The sequence below is a fragment of the Ambystoma mexicanum genome, chromosome 7p, assembly GCF_040938575.1.
Source record: "Ambystoma mexicanum isolate Mex_15411 chromosome 7p, UKY_AmexF1_1, whole genome shotgun sequence".
Classification (NCBI taxonomy): domain Eukaryota; kingdom Metazoa; phylum Chordata; class Amphibia; order Caudata; family Ambystomatidae; genus Ambystoma; species Ambystoma mexicanum.
The window spans coordinates 730483771-730499652 of NC_090939.1; positions in this window are offsets into that span (position 1 = coordinate 730483771).

Genomic DNA, 15882 nt, shown 5'->3' on the forward strand with positions numbered 1-15882 from the left:
GCATTAACCTGCATCCTAGACCACTGAAATTCCCAAAAATATTTTTGGCACAAAAAACGCATACTACACCCCTGAAAGTTCTGAAAATGTTAGCAGCCCAAAAATGCCTTAAAATGCATTTTAGGCCTGCAAACATGTTGAAAACTTTGAAGGACCAAAAAAGGGGTTTACAGGCATCCTAGACCCCCTAAAGTCCAGAAAATGTTGGTGGGCCAAAATCGGTCAGAGAGCTCTGAATGTCCCAAAAACATTTGCAGCCTGAACGGGGCATTAAGCCGCATCCTAGACCACTGAAATTCCCCAAAATATTTTTGGCATGAAAAAAGCAACCTATACCCCTGAAGCTCAGAATATGTTAGCAGCCCAATTAAGGCCTTAAAATGCATTTTAGGCCTGCAAAAATGTTGAAAACTTTGAAGGACCAAAAAAGGGGTTTACAGGCATCCTAGACCCCCTAACGTCCAGAAAATATTGGTGGCCCAAAAATGGTGTCAGAGAGTCCTGAATGTCCCAAAAACATTTGCAGCCTGAAAGGGGCATTAACCCGCATCCTAGACCACTGAAATTCCCAAAAATATTTTTTGCACAAAAAATGCATACTACACCCCTGAAAGTTCTGAAAATGTTAGCAGCCCAAAAAAGGCCTTAACATGCATTTTAGGCCTGCAAAAATGTTGAAAACTTTGAAGGACCAAAAAAGGGGTTTAGAGGCATCCTAGACCCCCTAAAGTCCAGAAAATGTTGGTGGGCCAAAATCTGTGTCAGAGAGCTCGGAATGTCCCAAAAACATGTGCAGCCTGAAAGGGGCATTAACCCGCATCCTAGACCACTGAAATTTCCAAAAAATATTTTTTGCACGAAAAATGCATCCTACACCCCTGAAGCTCAGAATATGTTAGCAGCCCAAGAAAGGCCTTAACATGCATTTTAGGCCTGCAAAAATATTGAAAACTTTGAAGGACCAAAAAAGGGGTTTACAGGCATCCTAGACCCCCTAAAGTCCAGAAAATGTTGGTGGGCCAAAAATGGTGTCAGAGAGCCTTGAATGTCCCAAAAACATTTGCAGCCTGAAAGGGGCATTAACCCGCATCCTAGACCACTGAAATGCCCAAAAATATTTTTGGCACAAAAAATGCATACTACACCCCTGAAAGTTCTGAAAATGTTAGCAGCCCAAAAATGCCTTAAAATGCATTTTAGGCCTGCAAAAATGTTGAAAACTTTGAAGGACCAAAAAAGGGGTTTACAGGCATCCTAGACCCCCTAAATTCCAGAAAATGTTGGTGGGGCCAAAAATGGTGTCAGAGAGCCTTGAATGTCCCAAAAACATTTGCAGCCTGAAAGGGGCATTAACCCGCATTCTAGACCACTGAAATGCCCAAAAATATTTTTGGCACAAAAAATGAATACTACACCCATGAAGCTCAGAATATGTTAGCAGCCCAAAAAAGGCCTTCAAATGCATTTTAGGCCTGCAAACATGTTGAAAACTTTGGAGGCCGAAAAAAGGGGTTTAGAGGCATCCTAGACCCCCTAAAGTCCAGAAAATGTTGGTGGGCCAAAATCTGTGTCAGAGAGCTCTGAATGTCCCCAAAACATTTGCAGCCTCAAAGCGGCATTAACCCGCATCCTAGACCACTGAAATTCCCAAAAATATTTTTGGCACGAAAAATGCATCCTACACCCATGAAGCTCAGAATATGTTAGCAGCCCAAAAAAGGCCTTCAAATGCATTTTAGGCCTGCAAACATGTTGAAAACTTTGGAGGCCGAAAAAAGGGGTTTAGAGGCATCCTAGACCCCCTAAAGTCCAGAAAATGTTGGTGGGCCAAAATCGGTCAGAGAGCTCTGAATGTCCCAAAAACATTTGCAGCCTGAAAGGGGCATTAAGTCGCATCCTAGACCCCTGAAATTCCCCAAAATATTTTTGGCACAAAAAATGCATCCTACAACCCTGAAAGTTCTGAAAATGTTGGCATCTCAAAAAAAAGCCTTAAAATGCATTTTAGGCCTGCAAAAATGTTGAAAACTTTGAAGGACCAAAAAAGGGCTTTACAGGCATCCTAGACTCCCTAAAGTCCAGAAAATGTTGGTGGCCCAAAAATTTTGTCAGAGAGCCCTGAATGCTCCAAACACATTTGCAGTGTGAAACGGGCATTAACCTGCATCCTAGACCACTGAAATTCCCAAAAATATTTTTGGCACAAAAAACGCATACTACACCCCTGAAAGTTCTGAAAATGTTAGCAGCCCAAAAATGCCTTAAAATGCATTTTAGGCCTGCAAACATGTTGAAAACTTTGAAGGACCAAAAAAGGGGTTTACAGGCATCCTAGACCCCCTAAAGTCCAGAAAATGTTGGTGGCCAAAATCTGTCAGAGAGCTCTGAATGTCCCAAAACATTTGCAGCCTAAAAGGGGCATTAACCCGCATCCTAGACCACTGAAACTCCAAAAAATATTTTTGCACGAAAAATGCAACCTATACCCCTGAAGCTCAGAATATGTTAGCAGCCCAAAAAAGGCCTTAAAATGCATTTTATGCCTGCAAAAATGTTGAAAACTTTGGAGGCCCAAAAAAGGGGTTTACAGGCATCCTAGACCCCCTAAAGTCCAGAAAATGTTGGTGGCCCAAAAATGGTGTCAGAGAGCCCTGAATGTCCCAAAAACATTTGCATAGTGAAACGGGCATTAAGCCGCATCCTAGACCACTGAAATTCCCAAAAATATTTTTGGCACAAAAAATGCATACTACCCCCCTGAAAGTTCTGAAAATGTTAGCAGCCCAAAAATGCCTTAAAGTGCATCTTAGGCTTGCAAAAATGTTGAAAACTTTGGAGGTGGAAAAAAGGGGTTTAGCGGCATCCTAGCCTCCCTAAAGTCCAGAAAATGTTGGTGGGCCAAAATCTGTGTCAAAGAGCTCTGAATGTCCCAAAAACATTTGCAGCCTGAAAGGGGCATTAACCCGCATCCTAGACCAATGAAATTCCCAAAAATATTTTTGGCACGAAAAATGCATCCTACACCCCTGAAAGCTCAGAATATGTTAGCAGCCCAAAAAAGGCTTAAAATGCATTTTAGGCCTGCAAAAATGTTGAAAACTTTGAAGGACCAAAAAAGGGGTTTACAGGCATCCTAGACCCCCTAAAGTCCAGAAAACGTTGGTGGCTCAAAAATGGTGTCAGAGAGTCCTGAATGTCCCAAAAACATTTGCAGCCTGAAAGGGGCATTAACCCGCATCCTAGACCACTGAAATTCCCAAAAATATTTTTGGCACGAAAAATGCATCCTACACCAATGAAGCTCAGAATATGTTAGCAGCCCAAAAGAGGCCTTAAAGTGCATCTTAGGCCTGCAAAAATGCAGAAAACTTTGGAGGTGGAAAAAAGGGGTTTAGAGGCATCCTAGACCCCCTAAGTCCAGAAAATGGTTGTGGCCCAAAAATGGTGTCAGAGAGCCCTGAATGTCCCAAAAACATTTGCAGCCTCAAAGGGGCATTAACCCGCATCCTAGACCACTGAAATTCCCAAAAATATTTTTGGCACGAAAAATGCATCCTACACCCATGAAGCTCAGAATATGTTAGCAGCCCAATAAAGGCCTTAAAATGCATTTTAGGCCTGCAAAAATGTTGAAAACTTTGAAGGACCAAAAAAGGGGTTTACAGGCATCCTAGACCCCCTAAAGTCCAGAAAATGTTTGTGGCCCAAAAACAGTGTCAGAGAGCTCTGAATGTCCCAAACAGATTTGCAGCCTGAAACGGGCATTAACCCGCATCCTAGACCACTGAAATTCCCCAAAATATTTTTGCCACAAAAAATGCATCCTACAACCCTGAAAGATCAGAAAATGTTGGCAGCTCAAAAAAAGGACTTAAAATGCTTCTTAGGCCTGCACAAATGTTGAACACTTTGGAGGCCGAAAAAAGGGGTTTACAGGCATCCTAGACCCCCTAAAGTCCAGAAAATGTTGATGGGCCAAAATCGGTGTCAGAGAGCTCTGAATGTCCCAAAAACATTTGCAGCCTGAAAGTGGCACTAACCCTCACCCCAGACCACTGAAATTCCTAAAAATATTTTTGGCACAAAAAATGCATCCTACAACCCTGAAAGTTCTGAAAATGTTGGCATCTCAAAAAAAAGCCTTAAAATGCATTTTAGGCCTGCAAAAATGTTGAAAACTTTGAAGGACCAAAAAAGGGGTTTACAGGCATCCTAGACTCCCTAAAGTCCAGAAAATGTTGGTGGCCCAAAAATTTTGTCAGAGAGCCCTGAATGCTCCAAACACATTTGCAGTGTGAAACGGGCATTAACCTGCATCCTAGACCACTGAAATTCCCAAAAATATTTTTGGCACAAAAAACGCATACTACACCCCTGAAAGTTCTGAAAATGTTAGCAGCCCAAAAATGGCATCCTAGACCCCCTAAAGTCCAGAAAATGTTGGTGGCCAAAATCTGTCAGAGAGCTCTGAATGTCCCAAAACATTTGCAGCCTGAAAGGGGCATTAACCCGCATCCTAGACCACTGAAACTCCAAAAAATATTTTTGCACGAAAAATGCATCCTACACCCATGAAGCTCAGAATATGTTAGCAGCCCAAAAAAGGCCTTAAAATGCATTTTATGCCTGCAAAAATGTTGAAAACTTTGGAGGCCCAAAAAAGGGGTTTACAGGCATCCTAGACCCCCTAAAGTCCAGAAAATGTTGGTGGCCCAAAAATTGTGTCAGAGAGCCCTGAATGTCCCAAAAACATTTGCAGAGTGAAACGGGCATTAACACGCATCCTAGACCACTGAAATTCCCAAAAATATTTTTGGCACAAAAAATGCATACTACACCCCTGAAAGTTCTGAAAATGTTAGCAGCCCAAAAATGCCTTAAAATGCATTTTAGGCCTGCAAAAATGTTGAAAACTTTGAAGAACCAAAAAAGGGGTTTACAGGCATCCTAGACCCCCTAAAGTCCAGAAAATGTTGGTGGGCCAAAATCTGTGTCAGAGAGCTCTGAATGTCCCAAAAACATTTGCAGCCTCAAAGGGGCATTAACCCGCATCCTAGACCACTGCAATTCCCAAAAATATTTTTGGCACGAAAAATACATCCTACACCCATGAAGCTCAGAATATGTTAGCAGCCCAAAAAAGGCCTTAAAATGCATTTTAGGCCTGCAAAAATGTTGAAAACCTTGGAGGCCCAAAAAAGGGGTTACAGGCATCCTAGACCCCCTAAAGTCCAGAAAATGTTGGTGGGCCAAAAATGGTGTCAGAGAGCCCTGAATGTCCCAATAACATTTGCAGAGTGAAACGGGCATTAACCCGCATCCTAAACCTCTGACATTCCCAAAAATATTTTTGGCACAAAAAATGCATACTACACCCCTGAAAGTTCTGAAAATGTTAGCAGCCCAAAAATCCCTTAAAATGCATTTTAGGCCTGCAAACATGTTGAAAACTTTGAAGGACCAAAAAAGGGGTTTACAGGCATCCTAGACCCCTAAAGTCCAGAAAATGTTGGTGGGCCAAAATCTGTGTCAGAGAGCTCTGAATGCCCCAAAAACATTTCCAGAGTGAAACGGGCATTAACCCACATCCTAGACCACTGAAATTCCCAAAAATATTTTTGGCACAAAAAATGCATACTACACCCCTGAAAGTTCTGAAAATGTTAGCAGCCCAAAAATGCCTTAAAGTGCATCTTAGGCCTGCAAAAATATAGAAAACTTTGGAGGTGGAAAAAAGGGGTTTACAGGCATCCTAGACCCCCTAAAGTCCAGAAAATGTTGGTGGCCCAAAAACAGTGTCAGAGAGCTCTGAATGTCCCAAACAGATTTGCAGCCTGAAAGGGGCATTAAGTCGCATCCTAGACCACTGAAATTCCCCAAAATATTTTTGGCACAAAAAATTCATCCTACAACCCTGAAAGATCAGAAAATGTTGGCAGCTCAAAAAAAGGACTTAAAATGCTTCTTAGGCCTGCACAAATGTTGAACACTTTGGAGGCCGAAAAAAGGGGTTTACAGGCATCCTAGACCCCCTAAAGTCCAGAAAATGTTGGTGGGCCAAAATCGGTGTCAGAGAGCTCTGAATGTCCCAAAAACATTTGCAGCCTGAAAGTGGCACTAACCCTCACCCCAGACCACTGAAATTCCTAAAAATATTTTTGGCACAAAAAATGCATCCTACAACCCTGAAAGTTCTGAAAATGTTGGCATCTCAAAAAAAAGCCTTAAAATGCATTTTAGGCCTGCAAAAATGTTGAAAACTTTGAAGGACCAAAAAAGGGCTTTACAGGCATCCTAGACTCCCTAAAGTCCAGAAAATGTTGGTGGCCCAAAAATTTTGTCAGAGAGCCCTGAATGCTCCAAACACATTTGCAGTGTGAAACGGGCATTAACCTGCATCCTAGACCACTGAAATTCCCAAAAATATTTTTGGCACAAAAAACGCATACTACACCCCTGAAAGTTCTGAAAATGTTAGCAGCCCAAAAATGCCTTAAAATGCATTTTAGGCCTGCAAACATGTTGAAAACTTTGAAGGACCAAAAAAGGGGTTTACAGGCATCCTAGACCCCCTAAAGTCCAGAAAATGTTGGTGGCCAAAATCTGTCAGAGAGCTCTGAATGTCCCAAAACATTTGCAGCCTAAAAGGGGCATTAACCCGCATCCTACCCCACTGAAACTCCAAAAAATATTTTTGCACGAAAAATGCAACCTATACCCCTGAAGCTCAGAATATGTTAGCAGCCCAAAAAAGGCCTTAAAATGCATTTTATGCCTGCAAAAATGTTGAAAACTTTGGAGGCCCAAAAAAGGGGTTTACAGGCATCCTAGACCCCCTAAAGTCCAGAAAATGTTGGTGGCCCAAAAATGGTGTCAGAGAGCCCTGAATGTCCCAAAAACATTTGCATAGTGAAACGGGCATTAAGCCGCATCCTAGACCACTGAAATTCCCAAAAATATTTTTGGCACAAAAAATGCATACTACCCCCCTGAAAGTTCTGAAAATGTTAGCAGCCCAAAAATGCCTTAAAGTGCATCTTAGGCTTGCAAAAATGTTGAAAACTTTGGAGGTGGAAAAAAGGGGTTTAGCGGCATCCTAGCCTCCCTAAAGTCCAGAAAATGTTGGTGGGCCAAAATCTGTGTCAAAGAGCTCTGAATGTCCCAAAAACATTTGCAGCCTGAAAGGGGCATTAACCCGCATCCTAGACCAATGAAATTCCCAAAAATATTTTTGGCACGAAAAATGCATCCTACACCCCTGAAAGCTCAGAATATGTTAGCAGCCCAAAAAAGGCTTAAAATGCATTTTAGGCCTGCAAAAATGTTGAAAACTTTGAAGGACCAAAAAAGGGGTTTACAGGCATCCTAGACCCCCTAAAGTCCAGAAAACGTTGGTGGCTCAAAAATGGTGTCAGAGAGTCCTGAATGTCCCAAAAACATTTGCAGCCTGAAAGGGGCATTAACCCGCATCCTAGACCACTGAAATTCCCAAAAATATTTTTGGCACGAAAAATGCATCCTACACCCCTGAAAGCTCAGAATATGTTAGCAGCCCAAAAAAGGCTTAAAATGCATTTTAGGCCTGCAAAAATGTTGAAAACTTTGAAGGACCAAAAAAGGGGTTTACAGGCATCCTAGCCTCCCTAAAGTCCAGAAAATGTTGGTGGGCCAAAATCTGTGTCAAAGAGCTCTGAATGTCCCAAAAACATTTGCAGCCTGAAAGGGGCATTAACCCGCATCCTAGACCAATGAAATTCCCAAAAATATTTTTGGCACGAAAAATGCATCCTACACCCCTGAAAGCTCAGAATATGTTAGCAGCCCAAAAAAGGCTTAAAATGCATTTTAGGCCTGCAAAAATGTTGAAAACTTTGAAGGACCAAAAAAGGGGTTTACAGGCATCCTAGACCCCCTAAAGTCCAGAAAATGTTGGTGGCTCAAAAATGGTGTCAGAGAGTCCTGAATGTCCCAAAAACATTTGCAGCCTGAAAGGGGCATTAACCCGCATCCTAGACCACTGAAATTCCCAAAAATATTTTTGGCACGAAAAATGCATCCTACACCCCTGAAAGCTCAGTATATGTTAGCAGCCCAAAAAAGGCCTTAAAATGCATTTTAGGCCTGCAAAAATGTTGAAAACTTTGGAGGCCCAAAAAAGGGGTTTACAGGCATCCTAGACCCCCTAAAGTCCAGAAAATGTTGGTGGGCCAAAATCGGTGTCAGAGAGCTCTGAATGTCCCAAAAACATTTGCAGCCTGAAAGGGGCATTAAGCCGCATCCTAGACCACTGAAATTCCCCAAAATATTTTTGGAACAAAAAATGCATCCTACAACCCTGAAATATCAGAAAATGTTGGCAGCTCAAAAAAAGGACTTAAAATGCTTCTTAGGCCTGCACAAATGTTGAAAACTTTGGAGGCCGAAAAAAGGGGTTTAAAGGCATCCTAGACCCCCGAAAGTCCAGAAAATGTTGGTGTGCCAAAATCGGTGTCAGAGAGCTCTGAATGTCCCAAAAACATTTGCAGCCTGAAAGTGGCACTAACCCACATCCTAGACCACTGAAATTCCCAAAAATATTTTTGGCACAAAAAATGCATACTACACCCCTGAAAGTTCTGAAAATGTTAGCAGCCCAAAAAAGGCCTTAAAATGCATTTTAGGCCTGCAAAAATGTTGAAAACTTTGAAGGACCAAAAAAGGGGTTTACAGGCATCCTAGACCCCCTAAAGTCCAGAAAATGTTGGTGGGCCAAAATCTGTGTCAGTGAGCTCTGAATGTCCCAAAAACATTTGCAGCCTCAAAGGGGCATTAACCCACATCCTAGACCACTGAAATTCCCAAAAATATTTTTGGCACGAAAAATGCATCCTACACCCATGAAGCTCAGAATATGTTAGCAGCCCAAAAAAGGCCTTAAAATGCATTTTAGGCCTGCAAAAATGTTGAAAACTTTGAAGGACCAAAAAAGGGGTTTACAGGCATCCTAGACCCCCTAAAGTCCAGAAAATGTTGGTGGCCCAAAAATGGTGTCAGAGAGCACTGAATGTCCCAAAAACATTTGCAGAGTGAAACGGGCATTAACCCGCATCCTAGACGACTGAAATTCCCAAAAATATTTTTGGCACAAAAAATGAATACTACACCCATGAAGCTCAGAATATGTTAGCAGCCCAAAAAAGGCCTTAAAGTGCATCTTAGGCCTGCAAAAATGTAGAAAACTTTGGAGGTGGAAAAAAGGGGTTTAGAGGCATCCTAGACACCCTAAAGTCCAGAAAATGGTTGTGGCCCAAAAATGGTATCAGAGAGCCCTGAATGTCCCAAAAACATTTGCAGCATGAAAGGGGCATTAACCCGCATCCTAGACCACTGAAATTCCCAAAAATATTTTTGGCACGAAAAATGCATCCTACACCCATGAAGCTCAGAATATGTTAGCAGCCCAAAAAAGGCCTTAAAATGCATTTTAGGCCTGCAAAAATGTTGAAAACTTTGAAGGACCAAAAAAGGGGTTTACAGGCATCCTAGACCCCCTAAGGTCCAGAAAATGTTGGTGGCCCAAAATGGTGTCAGAGAGTCCTGAATGTCCCAAAAACATTTGCAGCCTGAAAGGGGCATTAACCCGCATCCTAGACCACTGAAATTCCCAAAAATATTTTTGGCACGAAAAATGCATCCTACACCCCTGAAAGCTCAGAATATGTTAGCAGCCCAAAAAAGGCCTTACAATGCATTTTAGGCCTGCAAAAATGTTGAAAACTTTGGAGGCCCAAAAAAGGGGTTTACAGGCATCATAGACCCCCTAAAGTCCAGAAAATGTTGGTGGGCCAAAATCGGTGTCAGAGAGCTCTGAATGTCCCAAAAACATTTGCAGCCTGAAAGGGGCATTAAGCCGCATCCTAGACGACTGAAATTCCCCAAGATATTTTTGGCATGAAAAATGAATACTACACCCATGAAGCTCAGAATATGTTAGCAGCCCAAAAAAGGCCTTAAAGTGCATCTTAGGCCTGCAAAAATGTAGAAAACTTTGGAGGTGGAAAAAAGGGGTTTAGAGGCATCCTAGACACCCTAAAGTCCAGAAAATGGTTGTGGCCCAAAAATGGTATCAGAGAGCCCTGAATGTCCCAAAAACATTTGCAGCATGAAAGGGGCATTAACCCGCATCCTAGACCACTGAAATTCCCAAAAATATTTTTGGAACAAAAAATGCATACTACACCCCTGAAAGTTCTGAAAATGTTAGCAGCCCAAAAATGCCTTAAAATGCATTTTAGGCATGCAAAAATGTTGAAAACTTTGGAGGCCGAAAAAAGGGGTTTAGAGGCATCCTAGACCCCCTAAAGTCCAGAAAATGTTGGTGGGCCAAAATCTGTGTCAGAGAGCTCTGAATGTCCCAAAAACATTTGCAGCCTCAAAGGGGCATTAACCCGCATCCTAGACCACTGAAATTCCCAAAAATATTTTTGGCACGAAAAATGCATCCTACACCCATGAAGCTCAGAATATGTAAGCAGCCCATAAAAGGCCTTAAAATGCATTTTAGGCCTGCAAAAATGTTGAAAACTTTGAAGGACCAAAAAAGGGGTTTACAGGCATCCTAGACCCCCTAAAGTCCAGAAAATGTTGGTGGCCCAAAAATGGTGTCAGAGAGCCCTGAATGTCCCAAAAACAGTTGCAGAGTGAAACGGGCATTAACACGCATCCTAGACCACTGAAATTCCCAAAAATATTTTTGGCACAAAAAATGCAACCTATACCCCTGAAGCTCAGAATATGTTAGCAGCCCAAAAAAGGCCTTAAAATGCATTTTATGCCTGCAAAAATGTTGAAAACTTTGGATGCCCAAAAAAGGGGCTTACAGGCATCCTAGACCCCCTAAAGTCCAGAAAATGTTTGTGGCCCAAAAACAGTGTCAGAGAGCTCCGAATGTCCCAAACAGATTTGCAGCCTGAAAGGGGCATTAAGTCGCATCCTAGACCACTGAAATTCCCCAAAATATTTTTGCCACAAAAAATGCATCCTACAACCCTGAAAGATCAGAAAATGTTGGCAGCTCAAAAAAAGGACTTAAAATGCTTCTTAGGCCTGCACAAATGTTGAACACTTTGGAGGCCGAAAAAAGGGGTTTACAGGCATCCTAGACCCCCTAAAGTCCAGAAAATGTTGGTGGGCCAAAATCGGTGTCAGAGAGCTCTGAATGTCCCAAAAACATTTGTAGCCTGAAAGTGGCACTAACCCACACCCCAGACCACTGAAATTCCTAAAAATATTTTTGGCACAAAAAATGCATCCTACAACCCTGAAAGTTCTGAAAATGTTGGCATTGCAAAAAAAAGCCTTAAAATGCATTTCAGGCCTGCAAAATGTTGAAAACTTTGAAGGACCAAAAAAGGGGTTTACAGGCATCCTAGACTCCCTAAAGTCCAGAAAATGTTGGTGGCCCAAAAATTTTGTCAGAGAGCCCTGAATGCTCCAAACACATTTGCAGAGTGAAACGGGCATTAACCTGCATCCTAGACCACTGAAATTCCCAAAAATATTTTTGGCACAAAAAATGCATACTACACCCCAGAAAGTTCTGAAAATGTTAGCAGCCCAAAAATGCTTTAAAATGCATTTTAGGCCTGCAAACATGTTGAAAACTTTGAAGGACCAAAAAAGGGGTTTACAGGCATCCTAGACCCCCTAAAGTCCAGAAAATGTTGGTGGCCAAAATCTGTCAGAGAGCTCTGAATGTCCCAAAACATTTGCAGCCTGAAAGGGGCATTAACCCACATCCTAGACCACTGAAACTCCAAAAAATATTTTAGCACGAAAAATGCAACCTATACCCCTGAAGCTCAGAATATGTTAGCAGCCCAAAAAAGGCCTTAAAATGCATTTATGCCTGCAAAAATGTTGAAAACTTTGGAGGCCCAAAAAAGGGGTTACAGGCATCCTAGACCCCCTAGAGTCCAGAAAATGATTGTGGCTCAAAAATGGTGTCAGAGAGCCCTGAATTCCGAAAAACATGTGCTGCCTGAAAGGGGCATTAACCCGCATCCTAGACCACTGAAATTCCCAAAAATATTTTTTGCACGAAAAATGCATCCTACACCCCTGAAGCTCAGAATATGTTAGCAGCCCAAAAAAGGCCTTAGCATGCATTTTAGGCCTGCAAAAATGTTGAAAACTTTGAAGGACCAAAAAAGGGGCTTACAGGCATCCTAGACCCCCTAAAGTCCAGAAAATGTTGGTGGCCCAAAAATGGTGTCAGAGAGCCCTGAATGTCCCAAAAATATTTGCAGCCTGAAAGGGGCACTAACCCGCATCCTAGACCACTGAAATTCCCAAAAATATTTTTGGCACGAAAAATGCATCCTACACCCCTGAAAGCTCCGAATATGTTAGCAGCCCAAAAAAGGCCTTCAAATGCATTTTAGGCCTGCAAAAATGTTGAAAACTTTGGAGGCCCAAAAAAGGGGGCTTAAAGGCATCCTAGACCCCCTAAAGTCCAGAAAATGTTGGTGGGCCAAAATCGGTCAGAGAGCTCTGAATGTCCCAAAAACATTTGCAGCCTGAAAGGGGCATTAAGCCGCATCCTAGACCACTGAAATTCCCCAAAATATTTTTGGCATGAAAAATGCAACCTATACCCCTGAAGCTCAGAATATGTTAGCAGCCCAATTAAGGCCTTAAAATGCATTTTAGGCCTGCAAAAATGTTGAAAACTTTGAAGGACCAAAAAAGGGGTTTACAGGCATCCTAGACCCACTAAAGTCCAGAAAATGGTGGTGGCCCAAAAATGGTGTCAGAGAGCCCTGCATGTCCCAAAAACATTTGCAGAGTGAAACGGGCATTAACCGGCATCCTAGACTACTGAAATTCCCAAAAATATTTTTGGCACAAAAAATGCATACTACACCCCTGAAAGTTCTGAAAATGTTAGCAGCCAAAAAAAGGCCTTAAAGTGCATCTAAGGCCTGCAAAAATGTAGAAAACTTTGGAGGTGGAAAAAAGGGGTTTAGAGGCATCCTAGACCCCCTAAAGTCCAGAAAATGCTGGTGGGCCAAAATCTGTGTCAGAGAGCTCTGAATGTCCCAAAAAATTTGCAGCCTGAAAGGGGCATTAACCCGCATCCTAGACCACTGAAACTCCAAAAAATATTTTTGGCACGAAAAATGCAACCAATACTCCTGAAGCTCAGAATATGTTAGCAGCCCAAAAAAGTCCTTAAAATGCATTTTACGCCTGCAAAAATGTTGAAAACATTGGAGGCCCAAAAATGGGGTTTACAGGCACCCTAGACCCCCTAAAGTCCAGAAAATGTTTGTGGCCCAAAAACAGTGTCAGAGAGCTCTGAATGTCCCAAACAGATTTGCAGCCTGAAAGGGGCATTAAGTCGCATCCTAGACCACTGAAATTCCCCAAAATATTTTTGGCACAAAAAATGCATCCTACAACCCTGAAAGATTAGAAAATGTTGGCATCTCAAAAAAGGACTTAAAATGCATCTTAAGCCTACAAAAATGTTGAAAACTTTGAAGGACCAAAAAAGGGGTTTACAGGCATCCTAGACCCCCTAAGGTCCAGAAAATGTTGGTGGCCCAAAAATGGTGTCAGAGAGTCCTGAATGCCGAAAAAACATTTGCAGCCTGAAAGGGGCATTAACCCGCATCCTAGACCACTGAAATTCCCAAAAATATTTTTGGCACGAAAAATGCATCCTACACCCCTGAAAGCTCAGAATATGTTAGCAGCCCAGAAAAGGCCTTCAAATGCATTTTAGGCCTGCAAAAATGTTGAAAACTTTGGAGGCCCAAAAAAGGGGTTTACAGGCATCCCAGACCCCCTAAAGTCCAGAAAATGTTGGTGGGCCAAAATCGGTCAGAGAGCTCTGAATGTCCCAAAAACATTTGCAGCCTGAAAGGGAAAGTAAGCCGCATCCTAGACCACTGAAATTCCCCAAAATATTTTTGGCATGAAAAATGCAACCTATACCCCTGAAGCTCAGAATATGTTAGCAGCCCAATTAAGACCTTAAAATGCATTTTAGGCCTGCAAAAATGTTGAAAACTTTGAAGGACCAAAAAAGGGGTTTACAGGCATCCTAGACCCCCTAAAGTCCAGAAAATGTTGGTGGCCCAAAAACAGTGTCAGAGAGCTCTGAATGTCCCAAACAGATTTGCAGCCTGAAAGGGGCATTAAGTCGCATCCTAGACCACTGAAATTCCCCAAAATATTTTTGGCACAAAAAATGCATCCTACAACCCTGAAAGATTAGAAAATGTTGGCATCTCAAAAAAGGACTTAAAATGCATCTTAAGCCTACAAAAATGTTGAAAACTTTGAAGGACCAAAAAAGGGGTGTACAGGCATCCTAGACCCCCTAAGGTCCAGAAAATGTTGGTGGCCCAAAAATGGTGTCAGAGAGTCCTGAATGCCCCAAAAACATTTGCAGCCTGAAAGGGGCATTAACCCGCATCCTAGACCACTGAAATTCCCAAAAATATTTTTGACACGAAAAATGCATCCTACACCCCTGAAAGCTCAGAATATGTTAGAAGCCCAAAAAAGGCCGTCAAATGCATTTTAGGCCTGCAAAAATGTTGAAAACTTTGGAGGCCCAAAAAAGGGGTTTAAAGGCATCCTAGACCCCCTAAAGTCCAGAAAATGTTGGTGGGCCAAAATCTTTCAGAGAGCTCTGTATGTCCCAAAAACATTGGCAGCCTGAAAGGGGCATTAAGCCGCATCCTAGACCACTGAAATTCCCCAAAATATTTTTGGCATGAAAAATGCAACCTATACCCCTGAAGAGAGAATATGTTAGCAGCCCAATTAAGGCCTTAAAATGCATTTTAGGCCTGCAAAAATGTTGAAAACTTTGAAGGACCAAAAAAAGGGGTTTACAGGCATCCTAGACCCACTAAAGTCCAGAAAATGGTGGTGGCCCAAAAATGGTGTCAGAGAGCCCTGAATGTCCCAAAAACATTTGCAGAGTGAAACAGGCATTAACCGGCATCCTAGACCACTGAAATTCCTAAAAATATTTTTGGCACAAAAAATGCATACTACACCCCTGAAAGTTCTGAAAATGTTAGCAGCCCAAAAAAGGCCTTAAAGTGCATCTTAGGCCTGCAAAAATGTAGAAAACTTTGGAGGTGGAAAAAAGGGGTTTAGAGGCATCCTAGACCCCCTAAAGTCCAGAAAATGTTGGTGGGCCAAAATCTGTGTCAGAGAGCTCTGAATGTCCCAAAACATTTGCAGCCTGAAAGGGGCATTAAGCCGCATCCTAGACCACTGAAACTCCAAAAAATATTTTTGGCACGAAAAATGCAACCAATACTCCTGAAGCTCAGAATATGTTAGCAGCCCAAAAAAGTCCTTAAAATGCATTTTACGCCTGCAAAAATGTTGAAAACTTTGGACGCCCAAAAATGGGGTTTACAGGTACCCTAGACCCCCTAAAGTCCAGAAAATGTTTGTGGCCCAAAAACAGTGTCAGAGAGCTCTGAATGTCCCCAACAGATTTGCAGCCTGAAAGGGGCATTAAGTCGCATCCTAGACCACTGAAATTCCCCAAAATATTTTTGGCACAAAAAATGCATCCTACAACCCTGAAAGATTAGAAAATGTTGGCATCTCAAAAAAGGACTTAAAATGCATCTTAAGCCTACAAAAATGTTGAAAACTTTGAAGGACCAAAAAAGGGGTGTACAGGCATCCTAGACCCCCTAAGGTCCAGAAAATGTTGGTGGCCCAAAAATGGTGTCAGAGAGTCCTGAATGCCCCAAAAACATTTGCAGCCTGAAAGGGGCATTAACCCGCATCCTAGACCACTGAAATTCCCAAAAATATTTTTGGCACGAAAAATGCATCCTATACCCCTGAAAGCTCAGAATA